This window comes from Cherax quadricarinatus, chromosome 49, assembly GCF_038502225.1.
Source record: "Cherax quadricarinatus isolate ZL_2023a chromosome 49, ASM3850222v1, whole genome shotgun sequence".
Classification (NCBI taxonomy): domain Eukaryota; kingdom Metazoa; phylum Arthropoda; class Malacostraca; order Decapoda; family Parastacidae; genus Cherax; species Cherax quadricarinatus.
Genome location: NC_091340.1, coordinates 468,499 through 492,281, shown reverse-complemented (window position 1 = coordinate 492,281; position 23,783 = coordinate 468,499). Strand labels below are relative to the sequence as shown.

At 41.7% G+C, this 23,783-nt stretch overlaps 1 protein-coding gene across 1 annotated transcript in view; it reads right to left on the bottom strand.

Moving 5' to 3' along the window:
• Positions 1-23,783, bottom strand: part of LOC138854084 (cell adhesion molecule 1-like) — a 296,513-nt gene that overhangs the window by 67,709 nt on the left and 205,021 nt on the right. The gene's annotated exons all lie outside the window — the stretch shown is intronic.

Sequence of the window (23,783 nt, the reverse complement as noted above, 5' to 3'; positions counted from 1 at the left end):
CTTCGACAAGTGTGACCATGGCGTAATAGCGCACAAAATGCGCGCTAAAGGAATAACAGGAAAAGTCGGTCGATGGATCTATAATTTCCTCACTAACAGAACACAGAGAGTAGTCGTCAACAGAGTAAAGTCCGAGGCAGCTACGGTGAAAAGCTCTGTTCCACAAGGCACAGTACTAGCTCCCATCTTGTTCCTCATCCTCATATCCGACATAGACAAGGATGTCAGCCACAGCACCGTGTCTTCCTTTGCAGATGACACCCGAATCTGCATGACAGTGTCTTCCATTGCAGACACTGCAAGGCTCCAGGCGGACATCAACCAAATCTTTCAGTGGGCTGCAGAAAACAATATGAAGTTCAACGATGAGAAATTTCAATTACTCAGATATGGTAAACATGAGGAAATTAAATCTTCATCAGAGTACAAAACAAATTCTGGCCACGAAATAGAGCGAAACACCAACGTCAAAGACCTGGGAGTGATCATGTCGGAGGATCTCACCTTCAAGGACCATAACATTGTATCAATCGCATCTGCTAGAAAAATGACAGGATGGATAATGAAAACCTTCAAAACTAGGGAGGCCAAGCCCATGATGACTCTTCAGGTCACTTGTTCTATCTAGGCTGGAATATTGCTGCACTCTAACAGCACCTTTCAAGGCAGGTGAAATTGCCGACCTAGAAAATGTACAGAGAACTTTCACGGCGCGCATAACGGAGATAAAACACCTCAATTACTGGGAGCGCTTGAGGTTTCTAAACCTGTATTCCCTGGAACGCAGGAGGGAGAGATACATGATTATATACACCTGGAAAATCCTAGAGGGACTAGTACCGAACTTGCACACGAAAATCACTCACTACGAAAGCAAAAGACTTGGCAGACGATGCACCATCCCCCCAATGAAAAGCAGGGGTGTCACTAGCACGTTAAGAGACCATACAATAAGTGTCAGGGGCCCGAGACTGTTCAACTGCCTCCCAGCACACACAAGGGGGATTACCAACAGACCCCTGGCAGTCTTCAAGCTGGCACTGGACAAGCACCTAAAGTCAGTTCCTGATCAGCCGGGCTGTGGCTCGTACGTTGGTTTGCGTGCAGCCAGCAGCAACAGCCTGGTTGATCAGGCGCTGATCCACCAGGAGGCCTGGTCACAGACCGGGCCGCGGGGGCGTTGACCCCCGAAACTCTCTCCAGGTAAACTCCAGGTAAATGTAAAAATTAATATTTTTGTACCAAAAGATTCTAAGAAAACTTACCTAACCTTATAACAGGAGCAATTTAATTTACTCTAATCCAACTAAATATATTTAGATAAGTTTACAATAATTTAATAAACAAACACGTTGGAATATATTTTCTTGTAGTCAGGTTCGGAATGATTTTTGCGAAATTATTGCATGCACAAATTTTCGCTTGCTTTATTCGGCAGAAGAGCGTTGCTATTTAAGCCAAAATCGGAAGTTTTACCTATTCAACACGGCATATATATATATATATATATATATATATATATATATATATATATATATATATATATATATATATAGCGTCAGTCTCCCGCCTGTACTTCAGAGTCTTCAACACTGCAGTGCTTATCACCTGCTCCTAGACGACTGAGGGACTGCTCACCTCGTCTTCCACTGTCTTCTGTATACATTTCTAGTCTTCACATCATGTCCGTGCATTGTATTGAAAAAGCCAATCGATGGCGAAACATCTACAAAATAAAGATACCCAGATGTTGCAAATGTTTAATTCATTATAGTGAAGGACGTCATCACTGTTGGTTAACACAAACAAGAATGTGAGAAAGACATGTATGCGAGTATTTACATAATGACGATACGTTTCGCCCACCAGGAACTTCAGTTCAGTACTGAAATCACGAAATCTCTGGTGGACGAAAGTGTCCTCGACAAAAGTCTTAATCCTCGCATTTGTGTGTTATATAAGAGAAGACAGAGACACACTTGAAAGGAAAGGATTGAAGGAAAGTGGCTGATGCGAAGAGAGACAGAATAGGAAAGTATGCAATAAACAGATGGAGACACTCAGTTTAATCGACGTAGAATGAATGGACTTAACATTGCCACTGGGTAAGATGGCAGGGACTAAAGGCATGTCAAGAATTTTAAACCCCAAGGATTGGGTGCAAGTGTGGGGACCCATGGCTTCGGAGTGGTAAAGGATTTGGCTAGGGAAAAATACTGAGATTTCTCCTTGAGGCGTGTAAAAAATAGGAAAGTGATTGGAAAGGGATGGAGTGGCGTGTTATTTTTTTTTCTAAATCTAAGTGGGACTGTCAGCATTGTGCTGCTACTGGTCACACCCAGGGATTATACCCGTGAGACACGGGGAGTATACCCCGTGACACCAAGGAAATATACCCCACGACACCCAGGGAGTATACTCTCCTCCCAACGATAGGTCACCTAACCTCAGTTTTGTTTAATTACGTAGTACCTCACGAAATCGTAATAACACGATTGTGAACAAACCACTGTACGGGTGGGTTTAGAACCCTTGACAAGTGGGTTCAATCCCCACCGTACCGTAGTTTACGTACTACCATTCTCCCAACAGGACGCTTACCTAAGAACCCAGCATCTCTCTCTGCATAAATGACTGATATATTTTCTCTTTGATCTAAGTTTGCCTGATGACATGGAACGAACTGTGAATGTGTATTACAGAATGTGAAAATAGTTTCGAATATTTTAGTGTGATATATATACTATGATACTGAATTGGTCACGACAGTAGCCGGTTTTTGTGGTGAAATTTTAATAATGATGATTATAAAATATATTTATGACAGAGTTCTGTTACCTACAACACATTATTCTCTGTATTTGACTGAAGGAGCCTACCGCGTAGGCGAAACCTTTCAACAATATATACCCTACTATTGCACATGTCTTACTTAATATCTAGTCTGTATTTTATACCATTTTCAGCATGAGAGTTCTGTTAATATCCATAGAATGCTGGTGTCCCGGGAAATGAACGGGCAGATGCCGAGGTGCAGGTTGCTGTGATGCTTTTAACTTCATAGCAAACGTCTACCTAATAGAAACTTCAGGGGAAGTGATAGGCCCAGTGGACCCTACAGACGAGAAGCAAACCAAACAGCGGTCCGTAGGTTGCGGGTTTTTGGCTCTCCAACAAGAATAATCACTGTGAAACTGTTGATTGAAGACTGGGAGCCCACATCTCGACCATAGCCACCTGTTCACTAGTGCCCATTCTTCTCTGAGTATTCTCAGAGCCTTCAGAATCTCCAGTCCCGAGTTTTTAGAAGAAGAATGTGCGTACATCAGCCGTGCTTTTAGTTCACTACAGCCCCCCCCCCTTCCCCTACACACACACACACACACACACACACGTGATACAAGATTGCAGGAAACGGGCTACAAAAATATTCCACGAGCGAACAACAAATCAGCAGAAGCAACCACCAGATTCATAGTTTTACCGGTCAGCAGTGTGGCAAACTAACAACCAAACTAATGTGACCAAACTATTTAACAACCAAATCATGATCATAACCACCAACTCTTCCTCTTTAATCAAACATTTGGTGCAGAAACACATCTAGCGTAGGAGTATACGTACATAATTCTATGTGGTGGAGCGACAAGATGTACATAGGGTAATCTGCTAGTTCATTTAGTATCAGACTTCGGAGATGCAGAAGCGCTTGCAGACGTTGTAATCAACACAAAGCCTTGGTGCAACATGGAAAAATATGTGGGGATTTACTGAAGTTTAACGAAGCACAACTAGTCATCCATGAAAACGACTGACAGAGGCTAAAGTTGCTAGAAGCTGCCTTAATTGCCCCAACTGACACTGTCTCACTATGGATTGGAAGCTTCAGGGTTTCCAAACTTTTGGCAAAAAAAATTGTTATCCACATTAGGATCCGCCGTCATATTAACACAGTGAGCACGGAGAAGCTACAGCAGGCGTATTGGCCCCATGCTAGACAAGTCGTGCTAGAATCCAACCCCTCTCGCTGAAGTATTTGTTCAACATACTGACTGCAATTTGACGTACCTCCTACATCACCTCACTTTTGCTTCAGGTCACCTGCACTGTATTCTATATATTTACTTGTTTTGACTTTGCGACAGGTCCCTAGGATTAATTAAGACCCATGTCAGGACGAATCAAACAAGCTTCATCTGTATTAGGACCGAAAGCATTCGTGGCTTCAGTCCTTTTCCACACGTATGATTGCTTTTGTTGTGCAGCTGACTGTCACACAAATTATAGCTGTTTGTTGACTACTTAAACTTTTCACTTGTGATTTTTTAATAATTATCGGGGTGCCGTAGAGATCTCGGGCAGGTTTCAACTGATAATGCGATATGGCATTCCTCTTAGTGTCTGACATTTCTCCATGGGATCGTAGCAGAACATTTACACAGGAATGTGTATCTCAGTATATAATACTTAAATTATTTTATGCTCATTTTCTCATTTTAGGGATAATATTTTTTTTAAATACAATGGGATTAATAACTAACGGTTGTTATTTTAGCTAATTGCCATAGTATTTATTCGTGGTGTGTGTTAGGAACGTTGACACTTTTTTGTTTGCTAATTTTAACTTATTCTTGCGCGTGTTGCATTTATTTTTTTTATTGCGAAGAGCACTGAATGATGAACCAAATGAAAGTGCTTTTCAAGTCGCATAATACCTGGTGAAGATTAAGACACATGTGCAGCAGTTGGGAATCTTTATTAATGAAACGTTTCGCCTACACAGCAAGCTTCTTCAGCCAAATACAGAAGGAACAGGTGTAGTAGTGAAATAAAGATGTAATGAGTTGTCAACTTTGGAGGAAAGGTATTTGTGATGTTCAATCCCTCAGCCTGGAGAAGAGTTCAGTTTAAATACTTTTTCTCCAAGGTTGATGGACTGATTACATCATCTTTATTTCAATACTACACCTCTGTATTTGACTGAAGAAGCCTGCTGTGTAGGCGACTCTTTTCATCGATAAAGATTCCCAACTGTTACATTTTACACCATTTTCAACACAACTCTCATAATATCTACTGTAGGTAGCACTGAAGCACTAGTCAATAACTGGTCTCCCACAGGAGCATCACAGATCAAGTGGCAGCAACATCACCGCTGCCTAACGACAATAGCATCACCATGATCACCAGCCATCCCCTAAATTCGAGAGAGAGATTGCCATATTTTTTTTCAAACAAGGAGGACGGACGAAATTTTACCACTTACTTAGGCATGCCATGACAGCGTATTACACGCCACATTTTGTATTTTGTTTCAATTTTATAAGCAGGTTTAAACGCACTAGTAGGGGGTGAGGCGGGGGATTGGTACGTGATCTGCTCCCTTGAGCTCGAGGATATTCCCTCCTGACTCTCTGAGGATGATTGCGATATTGTTACCCCATGCTGGACCCTCTCTGGCTTATTGCAATTTGTATTAATCCCTCTAACATTGGTTTCCAGTTCATCGAATTTTATTAATGAAGATATTACTCTGCCGTGTATTTTTTAGTGTAATATATTTTACCAATGCGCAGAACAACCACTATGAAAAGAATAGTGAACTTCGAAGTGCTCTCGTGATTTCTCATATTATCAAGGAACTGATAATATGAAAAATCACGAAAGCACTTTGAAGTTCACTACTGTTTCACAGTGGTTGTTCAACATATTGTGATGTCTCCTGTTTACTGTGATCTTTTTGCATTTTTTACCAATATAATGGCAAGCAATAGATATACTTTAATAAAATATGTAGCACTAAAACATGAAGATGTGCTAAACTCAAGTATGACGATGTGGAAGGTGTAAATCACCCCAATATACCAAAAACAAAAAATCATTGCTTGGATCCCTACTTTTACGCCAAAAGAAATTTAAAATTAATAAGGAAGATAAAACCAGAGAGGAGGAGTGACTTGAGGATGGCTTAAATAGGGTGTAAACGTGATCAGGAAAGTGGCCACTTGGATTTAATCTTAAGTGTAAAATAGTGAAATTTTATATATATATATATATATATATATATATATATATATATATATATATATATATATATATATATATATATATATATATATATATATGCAAAACAACCACGGGGGGAGTAGAATGATAGCTCTAGGCCTTTCGTGTTGCAGTCAACACATCAGGAGCTTGCAGATTTGTCACGTTACTTTCGTTTAGGCTAAACGAAAGTAACGTGGCAATAAACAAAAATATTCCGCTATGATAAGTAATTTCCATAATTATATTATCAGTGATATAGAAGTCACTGGCAATTATGGAGTAACCATCCATGAGAAAGCGGGTCCATTTAAAGGGACGAGAAAACGGGAACATTTAAAGGGGAGACTTCTAAGTTATACAAAGGAAATGGGGCTCATTAAAATAAATTCACTTAAAGAGGGAGGCATCTGTAATTACAAGGAAGACGGCCATAGTTATTCAACCCACATAATTCTGAGGTAAACTCTGGTTCAACCTTCAGAAACTGTAGGAAAAATAGTCCCTAATTCCTTGGTGTGGCACTACATTTAAAACAATCTAATGCATTTGTATAAGAGCCCAATTTTTGACTGTGTACTATTGGCTCGACAAAGAAGCATCTAATTTGAACAACCCATCACTGATATTGTATAATGAATGTTTATCATGCTTAATAATTGCCGATTCTACAATATTCCTTTCAAGCCAAGAGGAACAAGGGAAGATGACTCTTGCTTGCTGCCAGTCTGACGGGTTATTACCAGCTGTAATGTGCTTGAAAATCGCGTTCGACTCCTGTGCTATGCGTGTCGAATAACGGTGTTGTGAAATTCTCACTTCTGACGGTTTTCCCGTCTGTCCCAAATAGGAGAGACTGCAACCGTTAAGAAATTTAGCAACACTAGAAGAAAGGAAGAACAGGGAAGACATTATCATAACATACAAAATACTCAAGGATTATCTGAGAATGGTTAAGGATTAGCAGTCAAAGAAGGAAAGGGAGAGAGGGAATATGAGCCTTATGGATGCAGGGTTATACTTTTTTTTTTATCTCAAGATGGTAAGTGGAACGAACCATGCAGATATTGTACAAAGAGTCAAGAGTGGATATGGTCGGACCTTGGGGAACTGGAATCAACAAAGTTGGTCGATAAGAGTAGAGAGGAGGGGCCTGAACTATGACTCGACCCCTGAAAAAATAAACTAAGTACATAGGTACACACACGCGCACATGCACATGGGCCGAGGAAGAGGGTGGAAAGAGTAATGGAGTGAGAGGAAAGAGATATGCAGAGAAAAAGAGGAATGGAAGGAGGGGGAGAGAATGATAGAGGGAGTGTGCGAGGAGGATGGAGAGAGTATGAAGGGGCGAGAGAGAAAGAGAAAGGAAATTTGAGACTTAAACAGACACATGTATACGAAGACAGTTTGTTAAGCTTTCAGAGTGTCGTTGTTCCCAGTGAACATTTACATCCAGAGCAACGCAGCTGTAACTGCTACTTGTGTTTGTTATGTAGTGTATGTATGTAATATAAAATTTTTAGTGATGCAGTATTATATAGTGCATGTATGCACTATGGCATTTTTTTTCAGTTATGTTATATAAATACGTCATTGGAAGAAAATACCACAGTCTCCTCTTGCTAGATCAGCCAGGTTGTGGTAACTGGCAGGTTTCTGCGCCGATAGCAGCAATAGTAGCTGACCAGACAATCAGCAAGGAAGGTAGAACTAATATGGTGATACCAACAAGGTGTAGGAAAAGGACGCATGTGCTGACACATTACGAATGAATGCTCGTGGTGAAACGTTTCCTAAATAAATGGAGCCTGGCTAGACTGCAGGGCTAGAAGAACCATCAAAACCCATCACACGTCGCAGGTACAAATGACTTGTCAAACGGAGCTTCCAGGACAGTAGATAGAGGGTCAGTAAGTGTGAACGAAACACATTTTGAGGATCAGGATTTATTTCCTCTTGCAAGGTTAAGATTTAAGAGGTGACCCAGAGAAAATATGTAGTTTTTAAAATATGTCGTAACGCTCAGTCAAGTATACTAAGCAACATTAGTTGTAAAATGGAAGGAAAAAGTGAAGTCCAACGAAGTAAATATTTTATTTATTTTATTTCAGGAACGAACATATATTTCAAAACTGGTTGGATAAATAGTTCTCTTCAAAGCAGCAAATTGCATCGTTTGAACCGCTGAAACTGGACAATTTTTTTTATTTCCTGTGTACACCTCTTCAAAATGTTTAAATAGTGATAAGTGTGAAAAGAATGTAATCAATTCTACATACAATATTCATATGAAAAAACAATTATAGAATGCAAATGGGAAACAGAATAACAGTATAACACTAATCTTCCCTCAGGCAAAATCCCTGACTGGTAATCTAACTCTTTAAGCATCAAATAATGATTTTGAAGTCCTTCAGCTTGCAGAGAGAAATGGTAATTTATTGAATTTAACAGTACGAATGTTTTGTCCTTGTAATGGTGATGTAGCGGACAAATATTAAATGATAATGCAATTAAAACAATGAATCTTTTCCTTTTGTTTTTATTTTGTTAATGGTGGTCTGATTAACTAATCGCAGCCCCAGAACATAAGAAAGGAGGAACACTGCAGCAGGCCTGAAATTACATATCTTACCTTCATCCCCCCTCATTCCTTCATTAGGTGCAAGCGCTACAGGTTATACTGCCTTAAAGCATATTAAGAGTTTGTTTCTGCATTAAGATGAAAAGTATTAAGAGCAAATGTGTGTTAGAATTTATATGAAGACCAAAAATTAAGTCATTGTTCTTTATACGCAAGTGTAAGCTGGCACTTAGAAATTGAGTGAAATGCGTTAGTGGCTATTTTTGCGAGTATAGCAGTCACACTCATGGTGACTGGAACAGTAATTTGCAGGATACACAGGATTAGGTTTCAACCTAATAGAAAATTTTATATATATACATTCCTGTGAGGGGAAGCAGAGGTCAGATGTGTTCAACCAGGGAAGTGGGAGGTGAGGTGAGATGTGTTCAACTAGGGAAGTGGGAGGTGAGGTCAGATGCGTTCAACCAGGGAAGTGGGAGGTGAGTTCAGATGTGTTCAACCAGGGAAGTGGGAGGTGAGGTCAAATGTGTTCAACTAGGGAAGTGGGAGGCGAGGTCAGACGTGTTCAGCCAGGGAAGTGGGAGGTGAGGTCAGTGGTGGCATGGTGTGGATGGGGAAGCCTGAGTGTGGGGAGGTTACGCGACATGTTGACATGTTAAGTATTTCGATGATAGCTACTTTCAGGGACCTCATGCTAATCCATCCACGCACGTAAAATCTAGCTGGCTGTGTTAAGAGTAGCGAGACACGGAAACAAGCTTCAACTGTAGTCAGTATTTTACCAAGGTATTGTTTAAATCTTATATTCTTTCGTCATTTCTCTTCGTACATTATCTCCGTTGACAGCAAAATATGTAAACAGATGCCTGTGAGCACCTGGTGGGTCTCTCCCCATAATAAACTGGCTGCTTCTGTGGTACCTGATAAAGATCTGTCGCTCTCATTGTAATGGTCTTTGGTTACCCTTATGGGTCGTCGGTTCATGCCAGGAAGTTACATTCAGGAGCAGTTCTTATTAGACGGTTGACCCTTCAAGGGGAGTGCCTTGATGCTTACTCCATGGGATTATATGACTTTGAGTTTAGCGCTTCCAGTTGAGAATATAATTGGATGAATATGGATTTTGCACTACTTACGAAAATGTTTGTTGCCTGAGGATGAGTATCCTACACAATTCTGCTTGTCGTTGGTTCCTTAATCCTTATGTGAATCTGCGGTGTTCTGCGTTTCCTTGGTTTAAGTTTTCATTTGTTGCTTTTAGTCACTTTTCTTAAACTCTTTTAATTATTGACTCGAACTGTTCGTCGACCTGCTCCTAAAGAGTCTTTTATGTTTTGTTATAGTCCATCTTTTGGTTTGTCCACTTCCACGGTAGGGCCAGGAATGCAAATCTAGTATTAGTACTTTTTATGTCCCCTCGTTGTATCTGGTCTGCTGATGGGCACTCGGAATTACCACAGAGATGCAGTAGCTTCCTCAAAGCGCTCTTCAAATCACAACATTTTTCTTACGTCCTCGCGGAGATCTCATCTGTTTTCTTCATATATACTTGCTAGTCTTCACGAGATAGCAACTGTACGAAGATGAAGATTTACGTGGCCCCCGTGCAGCTATAAACCAGTGCCCGGGTGTGGTTTTCTCGCGGGACTTTCTGCATTATTCTGAGGAGAAACTTTTAATTGAGTAGGATAGCCAGCGAGTTATGAAGGTTTGAGAAATTTAGGGAGAGTGTGGGTTTGGAGTTTACCTTGACACACATTTATCATGTTACCTGAGGCTGTTCAGGTCGCTTGCTTTAGCAGGAGGGCAAGGCACGTTGCTGGTTGAGGAGGGAATTGGTTGGTTAGAAAGAGGTGGTTTGAGAAAATAACCTCTTGGTCCAGGAAAGTATAGATAAATAGAGTTGAGGAAGGGTAGGGTTATGATGATTTACGGAGTAAGTGAGGTAGGTGAAGTAGGCTGGTGACTTGGTAAATTAAGGTCGTCGAGTAAGTATGGTATGTAGCAAAGGAGAGGGAGGTGGATGGGAGTGATATAAGTAGATAGTAGAGGATTGTTGTTGTGGAAGGGTGGTAGTGGGCAGAGGTTGGCTCATGGGTGGCGCTTCCAACGCACACAAGCAACCATCAAAAACATCAGTTGTGTTTCTAGTAGCAATGGGGCACTAAAGCACTGCTTCATTGTATCACCGTAAACCTATAAAATCTCAGCAAGACAAAACTCTCCTCGTTTCCCCGCTGGTCGGCAGGAAATTGAAAATGCAAACCCCCTTCTCAAACCGAGAAATATATGATTCCATAAAACAAGACCCGTAAAGGAGCTCCCGGGGTTTCATGGGTTGAGAGAAATTGGATTTACTCTGCGGCGATACGAACGACTTCTGACCGAGTTTGCCAGTGGTAGGATGATGACCCCTCGATGGTCGTCTTAGTATGAACTTTGTGGTTGGATGATAACCCCTAGATGGTCTTCTCAGTATGAACTTTGTGGTAGGATGATGATCCCTGGATGGTCATCTTAGTACCAACTGTGCAACTGGTTTTTCTGTTGTCAAATATGAGCTGTTGTAACTTGACCAACAACAGAAGAGTATAGGCAAAAACTTAAAGAATGAGTAGAGAGGGAAAATGTAAATATTAAATCCATTTACTGTAAACCATCAAAATTAACTAATTATAACTGTCAGAAATGCTTTCGTTTCCTAGAGAACTGCGTGTCGAGAGAATATATCTTTTGTTAATACTACTATTATTAATTATGTTTTGCTATTATTAAACCACAGAACGGGTGGGGTTTGAACCCATGGTAAGTGAGTCCTAAAACTCCCTGCCAGTGGTGTTACTACGATTTGTCGATTATTATTTATTATATTAATTACTAGTGTTATTTAGTTATATTCTTAAATGATAGGGGAACAGGGGGCAGGAATATGAAGACAGAGCAAAGGCTGATAGTAGAGCAGAAGCAGCTAGGAGAGCACAGAGCTCTAAAATGAAGCTGATTATCATTTGTGATTTCAACCACAAATAAATAGATTGGGAGAAATGCGAGACTGGAAATGTGGAAGGCTGAGTTGATGACGGTGGTTAGGGAATAATTATGTATCAGCATGCTAAGGACTCGAGAGAGGGAGAGGGAGAGAGAGAGAGAGAGAGAGAGAGAGAGGGGGGGAGGGGAGGGGAATAGAGAGAGAGAAGGGGGGAGGGGAGGAGAAGAGAGAGAGAGAGAGAGAGAGAGAGAGGGAGGGAGGGAGGGAAGGAGGTTAATAAGCTAGGAAGACTGGACCCAGTGTTTACTGCAAGCACATCTAACATAGATTAGATAAAATACGAGAGCCTCTGGGCAGAAGCGACCTTACAGTGCTGAACTTCGATTACACCATGGAACGAAACGTATAGAAGAATTATGACAGGTGAAGGCACGAGAAGCCAGACTTTAGAAGACGTAACATGACTAAGGGTCAGGTAGGTGGTGATGGTTGCCGATATGACGTTTTCCAGGGCATAGTTCTAGCTGCTCAGTCAAATTATGTTCCAAATAGGGAAATCAGATCAAACAAAAATGATCCTAAATGGATGAACAATAGATTAAAATATCTGATTGGTCAAAAGAGAGGCATATATAGGCAAATCAAAAGAGGAGAGGGGCAATTAAGAAATCAATATATTCAGTTAAAGAGAGAAATAAAAAAGGGAATTAGATAAGCAGAAAGAGATTATGAGGTTAAAGTTGCAAGAGAATCGAAGACTAACCCAAAAGGATTCTTTCAGGTATACAGAAGTAAGATCAGGGACAAGATAGGCCCACTCAAAAGTTCCTCGGGTCAGCTCACTGACAGTGATAAAGAAATGTGTAGAATTTTTAACACATACTTCCTCTCAGTTTTTACACAGGAGGATACCAGCGATATTCCAGAAATGATAAATTATGCAGAACAAGACGATAATAAACTGTGCACGATTAGGGTCACAAGTGACATGGTCCTTAGGCAAATAGATAAATTAAAACCTAACAAATCCCCAGGCCCTGATGAACTGTATGCAAGGGTTCTGGTACATATGCAACAGTTAGGTATCTTTATTATGAAACGTTTCGCCTACACAGTAGGCTTCTTCAGTCGAGTACAGAAAAGTTGATAGAAGCAGAAGATATGAAAGTTAAGACACATGTGCAACATCTGGATATCTTTATTGTAGTAGACGTTTCGCCATCCAGTGGCTTTATCAATACAGATTCTAGGACATAATAGGAAGACAGTAGAACTATATACAAAAGATGAGGTAATCAGTCCCTCGGCCTTGGAGTTAGTGTTCACAGCATCGTGGTGGAGGAGAGTCTGGAGCAAAGGCAAGAAGACTGGCGCTTTTTATAGGCGTCAGTGAATGGGACGGGCAGCAGACGAGGTCAGTCACTGGTAGGCGGGATTCCCCAGTGGAAGTAGGTCCTTCCCAAAGAGATGGGTTAGTTGCAGCAGCCGTGAAGAAGGTCTTGTAGATGTCCTCTGAACCAAGATTCCATGATGTTGCAGTGTCTGACAAGTTGTGCAAAGAAAGGTATAAAATACCGACAATATGAAAGTTAAGACACATGTGCAACATCTGGATATCTTTATTGTAGTAGACGTTTCGCCATCCAGTGGCTTTATCAATACAGATTCTAGGACATAATAGGAAGACAGTAGAACTATATACAAAAGATGAGGTAATCAGTCCCTCGGCCTTGGAGTTAGTGTTCACAGCATCGTGGTGGAGGAGAGTCTGGAGCAAAGGCAAGAAGACTGGCGCTTTTTATAGGCGTCAGTGAATGGGACGGGCAGCAGACGAGGTCAGTCACTGGTAGGCGGGATTCCCCAGTGGAAGTAGGTCCTTCCCAAAGAGATGGGTTAGTTGCAGCAGCCGTGAAGAAGGTCTTGTAGATGTCCTCTGAACACTAACTCCAAGGCCGAGGGACTGATTACCTCATCTTTTGTATATAGTTCTACTGTCTTCCTATTATGTCCTAGAATCTGTATTGATAAAGCCACTGGATGGCGAAACGTCTACTACAATAAAGATATCCAGATGTTGCACATGTGTCTTAACTTTCATATTGTCGGTATTTTATACCTTTCTTTCCACAACTTGTCAGACACTGCAACATCATGGAATCTTGGTTCAGAGGACATCTACAAGACCTTCTTCACGGCTGCTGCAACTAACCCATCTCTTTGGGAAGGACCTACTTCCACTGGGGAATCCCGCCTACCAGTGACTGACCTCGTCTGCTGCCCGTCCCATTCACTGACGCCTATAAAAAGCGCCAGTCTTCTTGCCTTTGCTCCAGACTCTCCTCCACCACGATGCTGTGAACACTAACTCCAAGGCCGAGGGACTGATTACCTCATCTTTTGTATATAGTTCTACTGTCTTCCTATTATGTCCTAGAATCTGTATTGATAAAGCCACTGGATGGCGAAACGTCTACTACAATAAAGATATCCAGATGTTGCACATGTGTCTTAACTTTCATATTGTCGGTATTTTATACCTTTCTTTGCACAACTTGTCAGACACTGCAACATCATGGAATCTTGGTTCAGAGGACATCTACAAGACCTTCTTCACGGCTGCTGCAACTAACCCATCTCTTTGGGAAGGACCTACTTCCACTGGGGAATCCCGCCTACCAGTGACTGACCTCGTCTGCTGCCCGTCCCATTCACTGACGCCTATAAAAAGCGCCAGTCTTCTTGCCTTTGCTCCAGACTCTCCTCCACCACGATGCTGTGAACACTAACTCCAAGGCCGAGGGACTGATTACCTCATCTTTTGTATATAGTTCTACTGTCTTCCTATTATGTCCTAGAATCTGTATTGATAAAGCCACTGGATGGCGAAACGTCTACTACAATAAAGATATCCAGATGTTGCACATGTGTCTTAACTTTCATATTGTCGGTATTTTATACCTTTCTTTGCACAAGCAGAAGATACTTGAAGACGATGTAATCAGTCCATCACCCTTAAAGTTTTGAGGTGGTCAGTCCCTCAGTCTGGAGAAGGGCATTGTTCCATAGTATGAAACAATATGGAGATGAAGTGACAGGATGGAGCCTTATGTATTGCCAAGAGGTGAGACGTAGGTCACTAGAAGAGGTAAGAACTCAGATGTTGAGAGGTCAGGTCCCTCTCAAATCCAGCCGCTCTCACAAGTGGAAGTTGTCGAAGTTGATTGCAGGTCTGTACCAAGATACCCTTGTGTTGCAGTGTCTGACAGATTGAACATTAAAATGGTATAAAATACCGACAGGTTGTTAGGTAAGACACATATGCAACAGTTAGGTATCTTTATTATGAAACGTTTCGCCTACACAGTAGGCTTCTTCAGTTCCATAGTCAGGAACTATGGAACTGAACTTCTCCAGGCCGAGGGACTGACAACCTCAAATTCTACGACTTTAAGGGTGATGGACTGATTACATCGTCTTCACATCTCTACTGTTGCTGCCTACTTTCTGTATTCGACTGAAGAAGCCTACTGTGTAGGCGAAACGTTTCGGAATAAAGTTGTCTAACTGTTGCATATGTGTCTTACCTAACATAAAGATACCTAACTGTTGCATATGTGTCTTACCTAACAACCTGTCGGTATTTTATACCATTTTAATGTTCATGCAAGGGTTCTAAAGGAATGTAAAGACGAGCTTAGCAAACCTTTGGCTAATCTTTTCAACATATCAATACAAACTGGCATGGTGCCAGATAAGTGGAAAATAGCAAATGTGATACCTATTTTCAAAGCAGGTGACAGGTCCTTAGCTTCGAACTATAGACCATTAAGCCTGACCTCCATAGTGGGAAAATTTATGGAGTCAGTAATTGCCGAGGCAGTTTGTAGCCACCTTGAAAAGCATAAATTAATCAACGAATCTCAGCATGGTTTTACAAAGGGGCGTTCCTGCCTTACGAATTCATTAACTTTTTTCACTAAGGTATTTGAGGAGGTAGATCATGGTAATGAATATGATATTGTGTGTATGGACTTCAGTAAGGCTTTTGACAGGGTCCCACATCAGAGACTATTGAGGAAAATTAAGGCACATGGAATAGGAGAAATTTTTTCCTGGATAGAGGCATGGTTGACAAATAGGCAGCAGAGAGTTTGCATAAATGGGGAGAAATCAGAGTGGGGAAGCGTCACGAGCGGTGTTCCACAGGGGTCAGTGTTGGGCCCCCTGCTGTTCACAATCTACATAAACGACGTAGATGAGGGCATAAAGAGCGACATCAGCAAGTTTGCCGATGACACCAAAATAGGCCGTCGAATTCATTCTGACGAGGACATTAGAGAACTCCAGGAAGATTTGAATAGACTGATGCAGTGGTCGGAGAAGTGGCAGATACAGTTTAATATAGACAAATGCAAAGTTCTAAATGTTGGACAGGACAATAACCATGCCACATATAAACTAAATAATGTAGATCTTAATATTACGGATTGGGAAAAAGATTTAGGAGTTCTGGTTAGCAGTAATCTGAAACCAAGACAACAGTGCATAAGTGTTCGCAATAAAGCTAATAGAATCCTTGGCTTCATATCAAGAAGCATAAATAATAGGAGTCCTCAGATTGTTCTTCAACTCTATACATCCTTGGTTAGGCCTCATTTAGATTATGCTGCACAGTTTTGGTCACCGTATTACAGAATGGATATAAATGCTCTGGAAAATGTACGAAGGAGGATGACAAAGTTGATCCCATGTATCAGAAACCTTCCCTATGAGGATAGACTAAGGGCCCTGAATCTGCACTCTCTAGAAAGACGTAGAATTAGGGGGGATATGATTGAGGTGTATAAATGGAAGACAGGAATAAATAAAGGGGATGTAAATAGTGTGCTGAAAATATCTAGCCTAGACATGACTCGCAGCAATGGTTTTAAGTTGGAAAAATTCAGATTCAAGAAGGATATAGGAAAGTACTGGTTTGGTAATAGAGTTGTGGATGAGTGGAATAAACTCCCAAGTACAGTGATAGAGGCCAGAACGTTATGTAGCTTTAAAAATAGGTTGGATAAATACATGAGTAGATGTGGGTGGGTGTGAGTTAGACCTGATAGCTTGTGCTACCAGGTCGGTTGCCGTGTTCCTCCCTTAAGTCAATGTGACCTGACCTGACTGGGTTGGGTGCATTGGCTTAAGCCGGTAGGAGACTTGGACCTGCCTCGCATGGGCCAGTAGGCCTGCTGCAGTGTTCCTTCGTTCTTATGAAAGGAATATGCAGTGGGAGGGAGGCTACCACAATCCCACAGATAACATGACCCCGCCAGAATGCGTTTGAGAACTTGTGTAATTTTAATGATTATCGAGAGAGGTGTAGCCCTTATTCGGGAGTACAACATGATCCTGACAGTGAATGAGAAACAAACCCAGTTTCTCCTACAAGTGGTGAAGCATCGGCGAGTATTCACCCATTCTTAGACATATATAGAAGCCTAAAATAGTAATAACTACTCAATTAGTAGTATATAGGAGCCCACATAAATTTCCTCCTCATGGAGGGGCTAAATTCTCCAAAAAGTAGGAACCTAGGAGGGCCTTGTGACACCTAAGTGTACTTAATATTCAAGATGTTTCACAATTCTGAACAAATTCAATGACTATACGGCAACTCTAAATGTAATTCCTTAGGAAAGAATCGTCATTTAAAGTGTCTCCCACTATTTTTAATAATTTTAAAGGGTGGTAAAACCATATTTCAGATTTTTTTTTTTTACATAATCTTAAAACATTTACGTATAGAAGCTGGGTTGTAATGAACGACCGTCAGTGAATAAATACTGAGTTTCGAACCGTGGTTCATGTGTATAGGAGGCCTAACGTTGTGACTATTCAGCCACAGCCCTTGCATAGGATTATTTTGCAATAAACATTTCTGTGAAGTGACTGTATCAGCAGCACCAACTGTGATCTTGCTTTTTTAGTTCACAGCTAAAAAAGCTTGCATGTAGCATCTGTTCTCGGGCCCCTCAAAGCCATTAGCTGTTAACAGGAGCAGGGTGAAACTGTATAAATGGCCTATTAATAGCAATAGGGTGAAGAGTCTGTTAGCAGGGTGAACTGTCTGTTAGTAGCAGGATGAAACGGTGAACGGTCTGTTAACAGGGTGAACGGTCTGTTAGTAGCAGGGTGAAACAGGGTGAACGATCTGTTAGTAGCAGGATGAAACAGGGTGAACGATCTGTTAGTAGCAGGATGAAACAGGGTGAACGGTCTGCCAGCAGTCTGTTAACAGCAGGATGTACAGTGTTAACAGGGAAAAACGGTGAACGGTCTGCTAGGGTGAAACTGTGAACGGTTATAGAGGCCAGAACGTTGTGTAGCTTTAAAAATAGGTTGGATAAATACATGAGTAGATGTGGGTGGGTGTGAGTTAGACCTGATAGCTTGTGCTACCAGGTCGGTTGCCGTGTTCCTCCCTTAAGTCAATGTGACCTGACCTGACTAGGTTGGGTGCATTGGCTTAAGCCGGTAGGTGATAAGGAAATGTGTAGAATTTTTAACACATACTTCCTCTCAGTTTTTACACAGGAGGATACCAGTGATATTCCAGTAATGATAAATTATGTAGAACAGGACGATAATAAACTGTGCACTATTAGGGTCACAAGTGACATGGTCCTTAGGCAAATAGATAAATTAAAACCTAACAAATCCCCAGGCCCTGATGAACTGTATGCAAGGGTTCTAAAGGAATGTAAAGAGGAGCTTAGCACACCTTTGGCTAATCTTTTCAACATATCACTACAAACTGGCATGGTGCCAGATAAGTGGAAAATGGCAAATGTGATACCTATTTTCAAAACAGGTGACAGGTCCTTAGCTTCGAACTATAGACCAATAAGCCTAACCTCCATAGTGGGAAAATTTATGGAATCAATAATTGCCGAGGCAGTTCGTAGCCACCTTGAAAAGCATAAATTAATCAACGAATCTCAGCATGGTTTTACAAAGGGGCGTTCCTGCCTTACGAATTTATTAACTTTTTTCACTAAGGTATTTGAGGAGGTAGATCATGGTAATGAATATGATATTGTGTATATGGACTTCAGTAAGGCTTTTGACAGGGTCCCACATCAGAGACTATTGAGGAAAATTAAAGCACATGGAATAGGAGGAGAAATTTTTTCCTGGATAGAGTCATGGTTGACAAATAGGCAGCAGAGAGTTTGCATAAATGGGGAGAAATCAGAGTGGGGAAGCGTCACGAGCGGTGTTCCACAGGGGTCAGTGTTGGGCCCCCTGCTGTTCACAATCTACATAAACGACATAGATGAGGGCATAAAGAGCGACATCGGCAAGTTTGCCGATGACACCAAAATAGGCCGTCGAATTCATTCTGACGAGGACATTCGAGCACTCCAGGAAGATTTGAATAGACTGATGCAGTGGTCGGAGAAGTGGCAGATGCAGTTTAATATAGACAAATGCAAAGTTCTAAATGTTGGACAGGACAATAACCATGCCACATATAAACTAAATAATGTAGATCTTAATATTACGGATTACGAAAAAGATTTAGGAGTTCTGGTTAGCAGTAATCTGAAACCAAGACAACAGTGCATAAGTGTTCGCAATAAAGCTAATAGAATCCTTGGCTTCATATCAAGAAGCATAAATAATAGGAGTCCTCAGGTTGTTCTTCAACTCTATACATCCTTGGTTAGGCCTCATTTAGATTATGCTGCACAGTTTTGGTCACCGTATTACAGAATGGATATAAATTCTCTGGAAAATGTACAAAGGAGGATGACAAAGATGATCCCATGTATCAGAAACCTTCCCTATGAGGATAGACTAAGGGCCCTGAATCTGCACTCTCTAGAAAGACGTAGAATTAGGGGGGATATGATTGAGGTGTATAAGTGGAAGACAGGAATAAATAAAGGGGATGTAAATAGTGTGCTGAAAATATCTAGCCTAGACAGGACTCGCAGCAATGGTTTTAAGTTGGAAAAATTCAGATTCAGGAAGGATATAGGAAAGTACTGGTTTGGTAATAGAGTTGTGGATGAGTGGAACAAACTCCCAAGTACCGTTATAGAGGCCAGAACGTTGTGTAGCTTTAAAAATAGGTTGGATAAATACATGAGTAGATGTGGGTGGGTGTGAGTTAGACCTGATAGCTTGTGCTAACAGGTCGGTTGCCGTGTTCCTCCCTTAAGTCAATGTGACCTGACCTGACTAGGTTGGGTGCATTGGCTTAAGCTGGTAGGAGACTTGGACCTGCCTCGCATGGGCCAGTAGGCCTTCTGCAGTGTTCCTTCGTTCTTATGTTCTTATGTTCTTATGAGACTTAAGAACATAAGAAGAACATAAGAACGAAGGAACACTGCAGAAGGCCTACTGGCCCATGCGAGGCAGGTCCAAGTCTCCTACCGGCTTAAGCCAATGCACCCAACCTAGTCAGGTCAGGTCACATTGACTTAAGGGAGGAACACGGCAACCGACCTGGTAGCACAAGCTATCAGGTCTAACTCACACCCACCCACATCTACTCATGTATTTATCCAACCTATTTTTAAAGCTACACAACGTTCTGGCCTCTATAACGGTAGTTAGGTAAGACACATATGCAACAGTTAGGTATCTTTATTGTGAAACGTTTCGCCTACACAGTAGGCTTCTTCAGTCAAGTACAGAAAAGTTGATAGAAGCAGAAGATACTTGAAGACGATGTAATCAGTCCATCACCCTTAAAGTTTTGAGGTGGTCAGTCCCTCAGTCTGGAGAAGAGCATTGTTCCATAGTATGAAACAATATGGAGAAGAAGTGACAGGATGGAGCTTTTATAGCGCCAAGAGGTGAGACGTAGGCCACTAGGAGAGGTAAGAACTCAGATGTTGAGAAGTCAGGTCCCTCTCAAATCCAGCCCCTCTCACTAGTGGAAGTTGTCGAAGTTGATTGCAGGTCTGTACCAAGATACCCTTGTGTTGCAGTGTCTGACAGATTGAACATTAAAATGGTATAAAATACCGACAGGTTGTTAGGTAAGACACATATGCAACAGTTAGGTATCTTTATTGTGAAACGTTTCGCCTACACAGTAGGCTTCTTCAGTCAAGTACAGAAAAGTTGATGGAAGCAGAAGATACTTGAGAGGGGCTGGATTTGAGAGGGACCTGACTTCTCAACATCTGAGTTCTTACCTCTCCTAGTGGCCTACGTCTCACCTCGTGGCGCTATAAAAGCTCCATCCTGTCACTTCTTCTCCATATTGTTTCATACTATGGAACAATGCTCTTCTCCAGACTGAGGGACTGACCACCTCAAAACTTTAAGGGTGATGGACTGATTACATCGTCTTCAAGTATCTTCTGCTTGAAGAATTGAGACACTTATGCAACACATGGGAATCTTTATTGAAGAAACGTTTCGCCACACAGTGGCTTCATCAGTCCAATACAAAGTAGAAATGGGTAAGGAGAGTAGAAGTATGAGGTAATCAGTCCCTCAACCTGGATTCGATGTGTTCAGTCCATCACTCTTGTAGTAAGTGCAGCATAGGGCCAGAGAGGTGGCTTATATACTGCGGTGAGATGAGTTGAAGCAGGAGGAGGCGGGATCTTAGTGGGACCTGCCACTAATGTAAGTAGGTCATCGTCCAAAGGTTTGGGCAAGCGTTGAAGTCTTTGTACCAAGATTCCATGATGTTGCAGTGTCTGACAGATGTGATGAATGGTTTTGAAAACCGACAAGTTGAAGAATTGAGACACTTATGCAACACATGGGAATCTTTATTGAAGAAACGTTTCGCCACACAGTGGCTTCATCAGTCCAATACAAAGTAGAAATGGGTAAGGAGAGTAGAAGTATGAGGTAATCAGTCCCTCAACCTGGATTCGATGTGTTCAGTCCATCACTCTTGTAGTAAGTGCAGCATAGGGCCAGAGAGGTGGCTTATATACTGCGGTGAGATGAGTTGAAGCAGGAGGAGGCGGGATCTTAGTGGGACCTGCCACTAATGTAAGTAGGTCATCGTCCAAAGGTTTGGGCAAGCGTTGAAGTCTTTGTACCAAGATTCCATGATGTTGCAGTGTCTGACAGATGTGATGAATGGTTTTGAAAACCGACAAGTTGAAGAATTGAGACACTTATGCAACACATGGGAATCTTTATTGAAGAAACGTTTCGCCACACAGTGGCTTCATCAGTCCAATACAAAGTAGAAATGGGTAAGGAGAGTAGAAGTATGAGGTAATCAGTCCCTCAACCTGGATTCGATGTGTTCAGTCCATCACTCTTGTAGTAAGTGCAGCATAGGGCCAGAGAGGTGGCTTATATACTGCGGTGAGATGAGTTGAAGCAGGAGGAGGCGGGATCTTAGTGGGACCTGCCACTAATGTAAGTAGGTCATCGTCCAAAGGTTTGGGCAAGCGTTGAAGTCTTTGTACCAAGATTCCATGATGTTGCAGTGTCTGACAGATGTGATGAATGGTTTTGAAAACCGACAAGTTGAAGAATTGAGACACTTATGCAACACATGGGAATCTTTGTATTGGACTGATGAAGCCACTGTGTGGCGAAACGTTTCTTCAATAAAGATTCCCATGTGTTGCATAAGTGTCTCAATTCTTCAACTTGTCGGTTTTCAAAACCATTCATCACATCTGTCAGACACTGCAACACAAGGGTATCTTGGTACAGACCTGCAATCAACTTCGACAACTTCCACTAGTGAGAGGGGCTGGATTTGAGAGGGACCTGACTTCTCAACATCTGAGTTCTTACCTCTCCTAGTGGCCTACGTCTCACCTCTTAACATAAGAACATAAGAACGAAGGAACACTGCAGAAGGCCTACTGGCCCATGCGAGGCAGGTCCAAGTCTCCTACCGGCTTAAGCCAATGCACCCAACCTAGTCAGGTCAGGTCACATTGACTTAAGGGAGGAACACGGCAACCGACCTGGTAGCGCAAGCTATCACGTCTAACTCACACCCACCCACATCTACTCATGTATTTATCCAACCTATTTTTAAAGCTACACAACGTTCTAGCCTCTATAACGGTACTTGGGAGTTTGTTCCACTCATCCACAACTCTATTACCAAACCAGTACTTTCCTATATCCTTCCTGAATCTGAATTTTTCCAACTTAAAACCATTGCTGCGAGTCCTGTCTAGGCTAGATATTTTCAGCACACTATTTACATCCCCTTTATTTATTCCTGTCTTCCATTTATACACCTCAATCATATCCCCCCTAATTCTACGTCTTTCTAGAGAGTGCAGTTTCAGGGCCCTTAGTCTATCCTCATAGGGAAGGTTTCTGATACATGGGATCAACTTTGTCATCCTCCTTTGTACATTTTCCAGAGAATTTATATCCATTCTGTAATACGGTGACCAAAACTGTGCAGCATAATCTAAATGAGGCCTAACCAAGGATGTATAGAGTTGAAGAACAACCTGAGGACTCCTATTATTTATGCTTCTTGATATGAAGCCAAGGATTCTATTAGCTTTATTGCGAACACTTATGCACTGTTGTCTTGGTTGGACTTGCCTCGCATGGGCCAGTAGGCCTGCTGCAGTGTTCCTTCGTTCTTATGTTCTTATGTTCTTATTAGCAAGGTGAACGGTCTGTTAGCAGAGTGAACGAGGGTGAACGATCTGTTAACAGCCACAGGGTGAAACTTGAAGGGCCCTTTTAAGAACATGGTGAAACAGGGACAAGTCCGTTAACATTAGGGTGAAACAGGATGAACGACTCGCTAATAGTGAAGCCGTGATGAATGGTTTGAAAAACCGACATGTTGAAGATTGAGACACTTATGCAGCATATGGGAATCTTTATTCAGGAAACGTTTCGCCACGCAGTGGCTTCATCAGTCCAATACAAAGAGGAAGGCGTAAGGAGAGGAGGAGAATGAGGTAATCAGTCCCTCAACCTGGAGTCGATGTGTTCAGTCCATCAATCTTGTAGAATGTACAGCATAGGGCCGTAGACATGGCTTATATACTGTAGTGAGGTGACGTGAAGCAGTTGGAGGCGGGGTCATAGTGGTACCATCCACTAGTCGAAGTAGGTCTTCGTCCAAAGGTTGAACAAGTGTTGAAGAATTCTTTGTAACAAGATCCCATGATGCTGCTGTGTCTGACAGTTGTG